Genomic DNA, 14,717 nt, shown 5'->3' on the forward strand with positions numbered 1-14,717 from the left:
AATATGCACATATAATGGATATAATTAGATGTTTGGCATGGAACGTTGCAGGTCTCAACAGCAGGAACAAAAGACGACTTGTTACTGAAGAGTTAAAAATGTATAAACCACAGCTGGCTTTGTTATCTGAGACTCACATTACTTATGCTGACCGCAAGCTTCTTCAACAACTAGGGTATGAAGTGGTAGTCTGCTCAGAATGTAGCACTCCTACTAGAGGTGTGGCAATCTTAAAACAGAAGGGTTTAAATTTAGTAATAATTAATACTAAGGTGGATAAAGCTGGACGATGGGCTAGTGCCCAAATAGAGTGGTATGGTAATACTTATACCTTTTGTGTATTATATGGTTCAAACATAGATGATCCTTCTATCATAGATAGGTTAAATATTGAACTACTTGAAAGTAGAGGAGAACTTATTTTAATGGGCGACTTTAATCTCATTATGGATTATAACATTGATACTACCCGCCATCAATCATTTCGGAGAATGCGTCGATCTAGAGCGGCTATTATTGAACTCGGGCGCATCCATAACATTAAAGACGCGTGGCGAACACTGTATCCTTCTGTTGCTGGTTTCACTTACTACTCAGCACCACACCAACTCTGCTCAAGAATTGATATGGCCTGGGTTTCAGATAATATACTATCAAACTGCTCCATGGAAATCTGTCCGAGAGTCGCCTCGGATCATAACCCTATAATATTAACATTTACTAATCAACAGAGCTACCAAAAACCAAGGCCATTTACATTTCCACGGCATCTTTTGTCTAATAAGGACTACATTCTACAATTAAAAGCACATTTAGTGGAGTTTATTTCATTTAACATTAATTCTGCTACACCCAGTACAGTGTGGGACACGGTTAAAGCAAGTATTCGGGGTTTTACACAGCATTATGTTCTTAACCAAAACTCACAATATAAACTTAGCTTGGATGTTTTGGTTAATGCAGTAAGTACATTAGAAAAACAACTTTCATTGGCTCTGACTCAAGGCTCATCAAACATAGTAGATATATGCCAAAAATTAGCCAGTTCTAAACTTAATATAAAAACAAGGCTTATGGAAAAAAATGCGGTTAGCTTACATAAGTACCATCTCTCTCAGTATGAGAGCGGTGATAGGGTAGGCAAAATTCTTGCGTATAAAGTAGCGGATGGCAAGTCTAGAACTCTTGTAAAAGAAATCAAGGGCCAAAATAACACAGTATATACTCAACCAGAGCAGGTTCTGGAACAATTTGTTATATTTTATCGAGCACTATATACCCCAGAGGACTATCCGACTATGAATCAGATTCAAGAATATCTAGATACGAATTTAGGTAAAGACCAACAGTATGAAGGATTCGAGTCGCTCTCTGCTAATATCTCCGAGCTAGAGATAAGCCTGGCCATTAATTCACTTCCCCCTGGTAAAGCTACTGGGGAGGACACTATCCCACTTGAAATATATAAATTATGTTCAGAGGAACTCATACCCTTATTATCTACCGTGGTAAATATTATAGGTAGTACTGGGAAGGCCCCTGAATCTTGGAACACAACTAGGATTGGTTTTTTTAAAAAAAAAAGGTAAACCAGGAGACCAATGTGGGTCATACCGACCCATTTCTTTAATCAACGCAGACGCTAAAATCTTCGCCAAGGTATTGGCCACACGATTAGCTCCACTCATACCGCATTTGGTGACTCCCTTTCAACATGGCTTTGTTATGGGAAGAGATACTACTTCCCATATCAATACAGCTATTACGGCATTTGACGTGGCCGGGATTAGCTCAACCCCACTCGGTATGATACTCTTGGACGGCGAAAAGGCGTTTGACCGAGTGGGGTGGGACTACCTTTGGTCCACACTGATTACTATGGGTTTTACTGGTCAATACCTTAAATGGCTACAGGCTTTATATGACTCCCCAAAGGCTAAGCTTAGCTATGCGGGGTTAACCTCGCTTAGCTTTCCAATCTCTCGTGGAACACGGCAAGGGTGTCCACTTTCACCCTTGCTTTTCGCGCTATCTCTGGAACCTTTTCTAACAGCTTTACAAGCTCACCCCAAAATTATTCCTTTTACATATGGCCAGACTATGCTAAAAATTACGGCATATGCCGATGATATAGCGGTCTATTCCTCTAATGCATCTGAAGCTTTATTGGGTATTATTGATGAGGCTAATAAATTCGGGTCTGTGTCCGGCTATAAACTTAACACGCATAAGACACAGGTTATCTTGAACTATAAACCGCCTACTCCGATCTTAGGTACTTCCCAAATAGCTACTTATCTTGGCATTAAAATTTCTTCTAATATCAATGATATAGTTACTTTGAATTATGATGATCTTCTTAAAGAAACGGCTATAACATTAAAAAGATGGCATAAGGTACCCCTTAATATCATAGGTCGAATTAACCTAATCAAAATAAATATACTACCCAAATTTCTATATTTATTTAGGTCCATACCTCTTTATGTAAGTAACTCCTACTTTGAGCAATTGGATGGGATTTTTAGCAGATATATTTGGGGATATAAAAGGGCTCGCAGGTCAATTAACCTACTTAAACTGCCCTATCACAAAGGCGGTCTTAATTGCCCTGATTTTTATACTTTTTTTCAGCTTTTCTTAGTCGTCTGCGTAGCCTGTTTATTCGCAATAAGAACACATATTTTTGTTATCAACTTTCGTTGGGTGAGGATTCTAATATGTTCTTAGCCAAAATGAACGATCCAAACTACTTTAAACAAGTTAAATTTAAGACTTCCAAAGACAGTTTTAAAATCTGGCAATTGATTTTGACTAAATGCAATACGACGCTCTATCATCCTCAACTATCTTTATGGGTAAACCCAGGTCTCCCAGGAATATTTCACGACGGGTCATTTAAAATCTGGGAAAATGCTGGAATAAAAACACTTGGTGACTTATATGGCAATGATGGTCTTCTGACCTTTGAGACTCTTAGTAGACTTTACAAACTACCTGAAACATCACGCTTTAAATATATACAGATTCATGACTTTCTTATTCATAAAATGAACCTTTTGAATATTCTTGACTCTGATATTTGGGAATGTCTCTACTCCAGTAAGGATAGGTCATTTATTAGTGTTGGATACGGTGTCTTAACTCTATATAAACCTGATGATTGTGGGAAAATAGCAGCGAAATGGAGCTCTCGATTAGGCCTAAATATTACTGCTAATCAAATCTCTACATCTATCTGTAATACAAATCGTATAATTCACTCTTCCAGCTTGAGGTTACAGTATTATAAAACTATCTGTCAGTTATATTATACTCCCGAAAGACTTTTTAAGTGGTATAGTAATAGTACTGATAACCAACGGACTAGTTGCCCTAAGTGTGACCTTCCTGCTGCAAGTTTAGAACATATGCTGTTTACTTGCCCTAGACTTGTGGAATTCTGGACTAAGGTAAAACAAGGAATGGTTTTGATTTTGTCTAGACCAGTAATACTTAACATAACTAACGTATTGCTCGGTACTCAGATTTACAATAACTCACCAGTAGATTCACATTCAGATCTCTTCAATATCTTTATTGGTTGTGCTAGACTGACTCTAGCTCGAACTTGGATCGCAAGTAACTCACCACAAGTGATGGATTGGTGGATTCTGGTTAAAGAAATATATCTTATGGAATCCTCTCTAGCTAAAATCAGAGGAGCAAAATCCTTACAGAAGCTAGATAGTATCTGGGGGTCCTCACTTATTTGAACTCCTCTGAATATATATATATATATATTTTCTTTTTTTTTTTTTTTTTTTTTTTTTTTTGGCTTTACTCTTTCTTGCTGTTTGCTATACCTGCTATTTGAATAAAAATGACCTTTTCATTTATGAAAGTTACTTTGACATTTATATTCATGCCCTGCAAGTTATACTGATATGAAAATGTATAAAATTATTTTTGTACTTTTAAATGTAACCATAATTTTGATGCAAATAAGACCCTCTCATATATGTAATTTCTAAAGGAAATGCTCTAGGTATTACAGTTTTGATTACATCAAGATGACGTCAGGCATTCCACACTTTTGTAATAAATAGAGAATGTTAGCAATCTAGTTGTTCATTAGGATACTGTTCAGAGGCAGAGGCCAGGGGCACGGACTCTGAAAATTGAAGGCAGGTAGGAGGGTGCAGAGGCAACAATTTGACACACACTAGGCAGGCGGGAAGGGCTGTGGCAGCACAACAGACTATGGAGGGCAGTGGAAAGGGGGGAAGGGGCAACAAACCAACAATACAGGACTGGCAAGAGAGGCTGTGGCAATATAATAGACCACTGTGGGCAGAAGGAAGAGGCAGTGGTAGTACAACCATACATGCCAACAGACCCGATTCAGCCAGGAAACGTCCAATGTTTTTAAGCTCAAGTGGGCTTTATTTGATCTGTCTCCTGTCTACAATCTCCTCTTTTTCAATGTAACTCAAAGGGGAAAATCAATACCCCAGGTTTTTTTCAAAATCTCCCTCTTACCAAGTTCAAAATGTTCGCAAGTATGGTACATTGGATCATGGAAGGCAGGAGGAATTGGGCTAGGGACATGGACTTTGATAACAGAGGACAGGAGGGACATGGAGAGGTGCACCAAACTGACCCTGCAGGGCAGGCATCAGGGTTTGCAGCAACAAAATACACCACACAGGGCATGCGGGACGGGAGTGCAGCACAACAATCCATAGAAAGCAATAGGGAAGGGACAGGACCATGCACATGGACAACAGAGTGGAAAAAGGCAATGGTAGCTAGCTGACCATAATGGACAGACAGGAGAGAAAGCTGCAGCATAACAGACCATAAAGGGCAGGAGGGACGGATCAGGGGCATTACAATGGAACAGACAAGCCAGGAGGGAGGGAACAGTGGTATGCACATGGAAACAGAGGGCTGGGGGCAAGGGGGCCGGGCAGGAGCAGCAAGATGACCATGGAGGTCAGGCAGGATGGGCACTAGAAGCAAGACACACCATAGAGAGCAACAGTGAGACTATGATGGCATACACACAGAATATGGAGGGAAGGTGGGAGGGGGACAGGGGCAGCTAGCTGACCACACAGGGAAGGTGGGAGGGGCCGTGGCAACAGAGAAGACCATGCATGGCAAGCTGGAGGGTTAGTGGCAGCACAATGGCTATGATGGGCAGGAAGGAGGGTGTAGGGGCATGCACAAAGGACCATGGAGGATAGAAGGGAGGGCCAGGACCTGGGCCCAGACAAGAGAGTTCAGGGGAAGGGGCCCCACAACAGACCGCGCGGGGCAGGCAGGAGGAGCAGTTGCAGCACAACAGACCATGGAGGGCAGAAGGGTGTGGCAGTAAAATGGACCATGGAGGACAGGAGGAAGGGGATAGGGGCATGGCATGTGGACAGGCAAGGTGGAGGTGGCAGGGACAGGTTACAGTCATCTGACAATGCTAGGCAGGTGGGAGGAGAGTGGCAGCTCAACAGAACACTGAGTAGATAGGAGTGGCAGGTCCATGGAACATGGTGTGCAAAAAGGATGGAGCAGGGGCATGCACAAATACATCAGAGGGCAGGGGGAAGGAGACTAGGGGCAGCAAGCTAAGCACAGAGGCTAAGCAGGAGGTCAATGATGGGGCATAGTATTGAGTAATTGAGGGCAGGAGAAGTGTACTGGTACATCATGCTAAATGGAGGGCAGTGGTAGCACATCAGACCATGCATGACAGGAGGGAGGAGTCTAGCCCATGGATTCAGACAACAGAGGATAGGGAGGATGGGGATGGGGAAGCAAGCTAACTGTTCAGAGAAGGTGGGTATTAGGAACTTTATTGTTTTTAAAATGTGTGTCTGTGCGAACTACTTAAAATATGAACAAGTATGCAGCATAATCTCACTTTTATTCAGGAAGAAGAGGACGTTTGTGACTGTGACTCCGGGCTCACTTGGCAGAAACACACCCTGACCCTCCACCCCCATCGCAAAATGTAATGCCCGTGAAAAGGGTAGGTGAACGCAGTGTTATATAGAACATAGTCCTGAGAGCACGATTGAAAATGAAAACTAGATATAGTGTATGGTATAAACTATGCACCAAAACGTGTGATATAAGATGAACCGGGCGTGAAATATAATATGCAATACATTGTGCGCAATGACAGATTCATTGGAGAGCACGAGATAGCACAGGCACTAGCGCGTGCTATCCGATATGCGCCTTGGAGTGTAATATGCACAGGGCAGTGTTGTGTAACCTAACTAGTCTCTAAAGTTGTAATATAAAATATGTGCTGGGGAGTGTAACGTTGCATATGCACTGTGACAAAGATATGGATCCCAGATTGTAATATGTATGGCATAGCGCTGTGCGTTATAACATAGGCATCGAGGAAGGCACACTAGATGGGGCAATATAACCCGTGCGAAGGCAAGAGTGGCATGACATATTCACGGGGTGGTGTTACAGTGCACATGGGCTAGAAAGTGTCATAGCATACGCACTAGCTGGTGGAATACAACACAGAGGTGTATGGCACTCGGCGGGCACTGGTGGGTGTAACACAGCATTGGGCTCGGCCAGGAGCGCGCTGTGACTCTCAAGTGAGGTTCGTCTCCTTTCCAGAAAGTAAAATATAAAGTATTACACATCCGGCGGTGGATGTGTGTTTTATTAACCGTGAGGGGGTTTCTTGCACAGTTTTGGTCGAATTATTGTCGAATCCCCTTTGAATGGCTTGGTGTGCATGTGTATTAAATGTGCCCGTCAATAGCTACCCATGTTTGTATAAATAAACGACAAGGGTGTCTACTTGCAGAGTACCCACCGGCGGGGGCACCGGGATTAGGCACGGTAGGGCGTCACACACGTCAGAGCTTCACTAGTGGTGTAAATACATTCCACGTTGATTCATTGTATGCATAGTCGCCTTTTAATGAATATCACGCAAATCGTCATGGTGATAGGTACATATGGTTTGTCCAGCATGTCCTAGGTGTTTCTATAAATATATTAAAAAAAGAAATAATAAAAAACAAAGGCCGGCCCTGGGGGATGGGGTCCCCGGGGCCATAAGTGGCCTGAGGAGGGGGGCAATGCAGCCCCCCTCCTAAATAATTTTTTTTTTTAAAAGGCCATGCCCCAGGGGTTGGGGTCCCCGGGGTCGATTAAGGCCTTGGGAGAGGGCCACGCGGCCCCCTTTAAAAAAAAAAATGTAAAAAAAAGAATTAGGGGGCAGCCCTGGGGGATGGGGTCTCCAGGGCCAATAAATTAGAAAAAGAAGGGAGGCCACACATCCCCCCTTCTTAAAAAAATAAAATAAATAAAAGACCGGCATCGCACCGGAGGTCACGCCCCCTTCTTGCAGCACTCTGCAAACGCATCCCCTGAATTAATCCCCCTTCAATAATGAGGGTCCCTGAGGGCCAACTAGCCCAACAGGTATCTCCAGTATGCGCCAGGGAGCTGCGTTGCAGACAGGTGTTCTGAGGCCATGTCCCTTTTTACACCTCTCTGCAACTTAGCTTTGTGGTGCTTACTGGAGGTACCTAGTGGGCTAGTTTGACCCTAGGGACCCTTAGGATTCAAGGGGACTTAATCTCTCAACTTAGAACGGCCACAGGGCGCATTTACACAGTGGGGAAGGGAGGGGACGAGGCCTGAGGTAACGTGTGCAAACACGCCCTGTGGCGCGTTTAAAGTTGGGGAAATAATTAACTTTCAATCCTGAGGGACCCTGGGGGCCAACTAGCCCACCAGGTGCTTCCAATAAGCACCACTGCGCTGCGTTGCAGAGAGGTGGTGCAGGCCGTGCCGCTTTTTACACCTCTCTGCAATGGCGCTTACTGGACGTACCTAGTGGGCTAGTTGGACCCTAGGGACCCTCAGGATTCAAATTAACTTAATCTCCCAACTAAAAACGGCCACAGGGCGTGTTTACACAGTGGTGAAGGGAGGGGACGGGACCTGAGTTAACGTGTGCAAACACGCCCTGTGGCGCGTTTTAAGTTGGGGAAATAATTCACCTTCAATCCTGAGAGACCCTGGGGGCCAACTAGCCCACCAGGTGCTTCCAGCAAGCGCCACTGAGCTGCGTTGCAGAGAGGTGGTCTAGGCCGTGCCCCTTTTTACATCTCTCTGCAACGCAGCTCTGTGGCACTTACTTGAGGTACCTAGTGGTCTAGTTGGACCCTAGGGACTCTCAGGATTCAAATGAACTTAATCTCCCAACTAAAAACGGCCACAGGGCGTGTTTACACAGTTCGGAAGGGAGGGGACGGGGCCTGAGGTGACATGTGCAAACAGGCCCAGTGGCTCGTTTTAAGAGGTAGTTTTAATCCCCCTGCCCTATTAAATACTAGGGGCTTACAGAGGAGGTCATGCTAATCACAGGGGGACCCCAACGCATAGTGTTCCCTAGTGTATGTAGGTTTTTTCACTGTATTCTAAGTGTCTTTTAACATAGCACTGGCTCTAGGACCGGTTAGTCAGACTCAGTTACCACCAGTATCCGTCTGAAAAAGTTGAGGGTACAGGATGATTTTGCAACAAGGCTTCTTTCTGCTCTTCTGTTTGTTATTTCTGCATGTTATCCTTCTTCCTGCACTTTTCTTCGTCTTTGAGGACTTCTGTTGCTTCTTTCTGCATTTCTTTTTTTTTCTTTCTGTGCATTTTTTATTCTTTCTTCACATGTCCTATCTCTGTAGGCATAGTTAGAAATTAGCATTTAAAAAACCTTTGAAATTCACTGAAAAAAACCATAGGTTTCAGGCACGTTATAGTTAGGAATTAGCATTTAAAAAACCTTAGAAATTCACAGAAAAAACCATAGGTTTCAGGGGCGTTATAGTTAGCTGGACTTTTCACTCGTACAAAACCATTGAAATTCCCCTGTTATAGTTAGTTCAGCTAACTATAACTCGCGCGCCCGCAATGCACTGCTGATGACGTCACATATTACATCAACAATGGTTTTGTACATTACTCACTAAGCCATGTATTCACTAAGATACACTTAATCAGTCAGTTATACAATCAATTTTTCAAAAACAAATCATCCATTTACACACTTATATACCCATTTATTCTTCCATCGACCTTGAGATATAAGTATATAAATTATATTTAATTTTCAGAAAAACACACATTCACTGGATGATGTAATCAGTGATGTCCTCAGTGATGTCATTTGAGATGTCATCAGTGATGTCATGAGTGATGTCACTGACCATGTCATGAGTGATGTAACGAGTGAAAAGTCCAGCTAACTATAACGCCCCTGAAACCTATGTTTTTTTTCAGTGAATATATATATATATATATATATCTCCCTTGGGCGCTCTCCTCACGTACATCAAATCTGGTGGCACACGGTTGACAAACAGCAACTTTTTTTCAGGTCAGTTATTCAATTTCGTTTATTTAATATTTTTGCTTCATGGCAAATACACACAGTCATCATGCCATCGGAGAGACTGGACCGATGCGTTTTGGCCAGTTGCCTTCTATTGGGTCCACAAATATATATACACACACACATATAAATATATATATATATATGTTTTTATAATTATTTGAAATGTATGGCAATGGGTATTTGAGCAAATAACTCATCCAAGGACTATATTAGAGACATTTTCCCTGATGAAACAAGATGCATGCTGGGAATCACAGTCCAGGAGGAGGGACTGGAGTATGTTACCTCATCAAGTAGTGGTCAGCTGTGCTCCTACCGAAGGGAGTGAGGTAGCACATTCAAAAGTCATGAACAAACGACCCCCATTGTCACAGGCATTTGAAGAAGGCACACTCACCAAAACGTGTCATGCCATTCATTAAATAAATGAACTTCTAGAGACCCTGCTATCTCCCGCAATCTACTTCTTAAAGGAGGGATTTGCTGGAGATATATATATATATATATATATATATATATATATATTGCAAGAACTAATATGCCTTCTAAACTCTGCCGCACTAAATGACACCATATACTGTACATACTATATGATGTAATATCTTGATGATAAGTAGTCAATTCTACGCCATAGATATTACCCACTTGGCTTGAATAGATTCTTATGATAGTGTATATATGTAACACTTGATTACTTAGGGGATGCCTATCTGTGTTATCTATAGAACGTATTAAATGTAAAGTGATGATGGACAATGAGAGTTACAGCTGTGTAAGTAAGGTCATTAAGGCTCCAATGACAAAAGCACGTTAACAATTCCAGCTTATCAGAAGTATGATAGCTGGTATAAGTAGCTGGAAGACTATTTATAAACAACAACAGCGAGGGGAATATATTTAAATATATTGTTTCTTGTCTGTTTTTTGTCAGGACTCATGAATTAATTTTTAAATATGTGTGCATCATTTTATGAACAAACAACAAAAGGTCCCGCTTGAGATTCTCTTTTGATTGAAGGAGTCCCAACTGAAGATACAGGAGCATTTATCACATAAGAATACGAGGGGTTTAGCAAATGAAGCACCCGCAGCGTAACATGAAGAGGAATTTTAGATACCTGGAGCAAGGTTACCTACCAATAGAAGCATCAGGGTCAACATAGAGGGAACTTATCTCCAATGGATGTGATCAATGACACTTTGAGATATTCGGTCTAAGGAATAGAAGGGGACAGGAGAGGAAAAACAAGTGATTCTCTGGCCAGATGTTTTGGAAGATCACATTAAAAAAAGAAAGTTTTTTTTTTCAAAACATACTTTATTAATTTTTCAATGTGCAGCGCCGCACATAATTCTTGATACAACCGATACAGAATTAACGCAGCAGGGAGCGGAGTAACATAAACATCTCTGTTTATACAGGTAACAATCCGGATCGGAGATGCAAGCCGATGTGAGATCTTGCTGTTCTAGTACCATCTCAATACCGTGTACCTATTGCAGGCAAATACAAAAAATACAGTTTCTTAATAACTATATTATTGGTTTAATAATAATTTGTCCTGGAGAAGGTGGAGTGCACCAACCCCACACCACTGAAACACTGTTTTGATAACTATTTTATCTGTTTTTCTGGTATTTGTATGGTGATAACTTGGGATGAAATATATTTTTTCTGGATATTAGTGTCATTTTTAGCCTTGTGACAATTGAGATCAACAGAAATTGTTTTTACATAACAGTTTAATGTGTCAATGAGACATTATAGTCATGTATCTTTGCACAAATTATGAGTAATGTATCTATTTAACTATTATTAATTATACAAGATTGTATTAAATGAAGATAAAATTTAATATTAGTATTTCTAAGTGTTGATGATTTATAATATGGAATACAAAATACATTTTTACAATAAACAGGGTTCCGTTTTTAGATACTTGAGTGGATAATAATGAATGTGGGGTAGACCTGAAAAAAATGATTGGACAGGCATGATAAAACGAGTGTGAATCACAAGAGGGACCTTGTGTTGTTTGTTTGGATTTTAACTCGGTCTCTTCTGTCAGAAGGGTACCTCTCCCATACTTGTGCATCATTTTGCGATCAGCGGGTATGATATGATACTGTTAAACCAGTTGGCGACTATGTATTGAAGTTATTGTTCTATGTTATTATCAGACATGAATTGGAATATATATGCTCTATAATGTGTTGTGACGCACAGCATATGTATAATGAATATACTACGTAAGTAATATATCAACTTCCAAACTGTATGGTGCTGACGTTACAGATTTAATGACTTTGTTATCCAGACCGTCGCCTGTTTCTATTGTTTGTGGTTTTCAAACGCACTTATTTATACACAATCGTGGATACATGTGAACAAGGTTGCAGCATGGGTAAAACACATTGGGTTTTTGCTGGAATAAATACTTTTGCACAAGCAGTTACGGAGTGTGAGTATGCTTTTACTGATGGTGGACGCTTTTTCAGTGAATCTATGGTAACCCTTCATGCCCCAAACAAGCACTGGCAGCATAAGGGCAATAAGGGCACTCGTGTGAGGACTGCTTAATTTATATATACACACATATATTTGTATGCTGAAAGGATTCCGCCCAATGCTGCTCATGTGCACTACAGGCCGGTAGGAGTAGTACGCATATAAGTCAAGAGTTCAAATCCCTGCAAGAACAATTCAGCATTCTATTCTTTAAAGGATGTCATCTCCCCACAAAACAAGATTCATGCTGCACACTCTGTCTCACTTCACAGCAATGACAAGCGTGCATCTCTGCAGCATGTCAGTCACTCTATAATCTCCCCGTAGTGTACCTGGGAAATTCCCATTCCATATCACACGCATTATATCGCATGACAAATATATTGCATCCACTACATCGATCTAACCATTACATTGTAAGCGAATGTGGAGTCAAGAATAGTCAATATATACCTACACTGATGATGTAGGAATAAGAATGTGACATTTTTCTACGTTATTACCGTCATCGATATACTGTTGATATAGTATCTTGTAACCAATTCACATATGTCGCCTCTCCAGACACTTGTGATTGGTATTCACTGGATGCCAGGAGCCTGATTTACAAAGGTAAAAGTACACTTTTGTGTAAGTTTACGTTTGTTTTGGAATTCACAAACTCCGCTTTAATAGTAAGTTTAGTTCTGCAGAGGCTCTGCAGTCGAGGGAGGAGAACTGTGCTCATAAAAAGATACGACATGCTTATCATTTTATGTGCGGAGTTCTCCCCTCGACTGCAGAGTCTCAGCAGTCAGGGAGGAGAACTGTGCTCAATAAAAGAAACAACATGCCTTATTTTTATGTGTGGAGTTCTCCGCCTCGATTGTAGAGACTCCGCAGTCGGGGAGGAGAAATACGCTCATAAAAAGATACAACATGCCTTCGTTTTTAGTGTGGAGTTCTCCGCCTCGATTGCAGAGGTTCCGCAGTCGGGGAAGAGAACTGTGCTCATAAAAAGATACAACATGCCTATTGTTTTATGTGCGGAGTTCTCTGCCTCGACTGCAGAGTCTCAGCAGTCGTAAATTTACTATTAACCCGTTCGATGCGCCCGTCGGCCAATGGCCGTCACGAGGGCTACCTCCGTAGTACAAACACCAAGTAGGTAGAAAACACAAAAAATAGGTAAAATCAGGTAGCACTTAGAAAAATGCAAACACTGTGGTAAAAAGTTTTTTTACAACTCTGCCTGTTCCTGAAAGATGGGGAAAGGGTGCTCTTAGCACAATAAATCTTTTTTTGACGCCATTTAAAAAAAAATAAAGCCATACCCACACAACACTTTTTTCAATTTTTCTAAAAAACACAACATTTTTTCCCATTTTGGCAATTTTCTTGGTTCCCAACAGGGAAGCCCACAATCCCTGAGTACCAATAGACGCCCCAATATGGGAAACAAGCATTTGGAAAGCCAATAGGTCATGCCTTTGAGACCTACTGGCTTTGTCAGCAGTTTTTAGCCATGTTGCACAACATACCCGATACTGTGCAGAATAGTTAAATAAGAAAAAAAAAGCCTAGGACACTGGCATAAAACGTAATTGTGTTGGTGTGCAAACTAAGCATGACGCCACCACTTTTTCCCTTTTTAATTGCCATTCCGAGTTGGATCAGCAAAAAAAAAGTATAAGATGCATGAAAGCATTTTTTTTAGTGCAGTGAGGAGGAGCAGCATGGATGGCGCAGGTGGGAAGGAACAATAAATAGGGCCGAGCACGTCAATACTGAGACTGCCAGGAAGCAACATGGGAGTTGGGAAGAGAAGCAACAGGGTGGAGGGAGGTAACACAGAAGTCCAGTGGATGAAAGTAACAATGAGGGCAGGGTGGAGAGATGGGGCAACAGCTGCAAAAGCAATATGGAGCAAGCGGAGGAAAAGAACACAGGAGAAAATGCAACAGGGGAGGGCACAAATGTGAGTGCTACATAGAGGGGTGAGGAGAAGCACACAGGTAGCAGTGAGTAGCAAGGAGTGCAGGTGGAGAGAAGTAAGTGAAGGAGACAGCTGGGAAACACATGCACTCTAAAAGCAAGCAGTGGAAGAAAAAAAGCCAGCCAATCAAAAGATAAAGAGGCTCTGCTTTATGGGTGCAACAAATACAAGAATGACAAGTTGGGACACGAATTAGAGGCAGGCAAATGAGGTGAACGGAAAGCCAACGAATGATAACTAATGGACAGGCTCCAACCCTCTGTATGTTCTACGTAAGCCCACAGTATATCTTTTGCAACGCAGACAGCTGTGCTGTCAAGTAGGCTGGACCGAAAAAATAACAGTTTTAGCCTGGATACCTTCTGTGTAAAAAATATTTATGAAGGCTTAAGCGCAAAGTGTCCTAAACATCCAACAAGAATTGGCAATGACAATAGGTCTGCCTTTACAAGAATTTTGCATGGCAATGTAAAGCATTGCAAGTAAATAGCTTGGGAATGAATATGTATTTGTGAGGAAGAGAAGAACTGTAATATAATACTAGTTTAGTTTAAAAGGTCACGTGACAGTTGCACTGTCAAGTCAGGTCTAAACTCCACATAGGGTAGTAATTGCACTCCTCCTATCTGTGCTCCTGACAGAAAACAAGCATTGGCATAGCCAATAGGTCTCGCTTTTGGGACCTTATAAGTGTTTCGCCATGCAGCAGTTGCATAACTAAATACTTTACAAGGTCCAAAAAGCGAGACCTATTGGCTATGCCAATGCTTGTTTAGCTCACAATCTGTATAATATTTGCCCACCCGCTTATACAG

The 14,717-nt window shown here is 41.7% G+C and overlaps 1 protein-coding gene across 10 annotated transcripts in view; it reads right to left on the reverse strand.

Moving 5' to 3' along the window:
- HYKK (hydroxylysine kinase) overlaps positions 1-14,717 on the reverse strand; it is a 326,821-nt gene that overhangs the window by 205,711 nt on the left and 106,393 nt on the right. Inside the window, exon 1 of one of the 10 annotated variants that reach the window (XM_085643714.1) lies at positions 10,556-10,633. The exons of the other annotated variants lie outside the window; for them this stretch is intronic. The gene's annotated coding sequence lies outside the window, so the exon portion shown is untranslated. Of the gene's footprint in view, positions 1-10,555; positions 10,634-14,717 lie in introns of those variants that run through there. 10 annotated transcript variants of the gene reach the window in all.

Source organism: Triturus cristatus, chromosome 3_1, assembly GCF_964204655.1.
Source record: "Triturus cristatus chromosome 3_1, aTriCri1.1, whole genome shotgun sequence".
Lineage (NCBI taxonomy): Eukaryota > Metazoa > Chordata > Amphibia > Caudata > Salamandridae > Triturus > Triturus cristatus.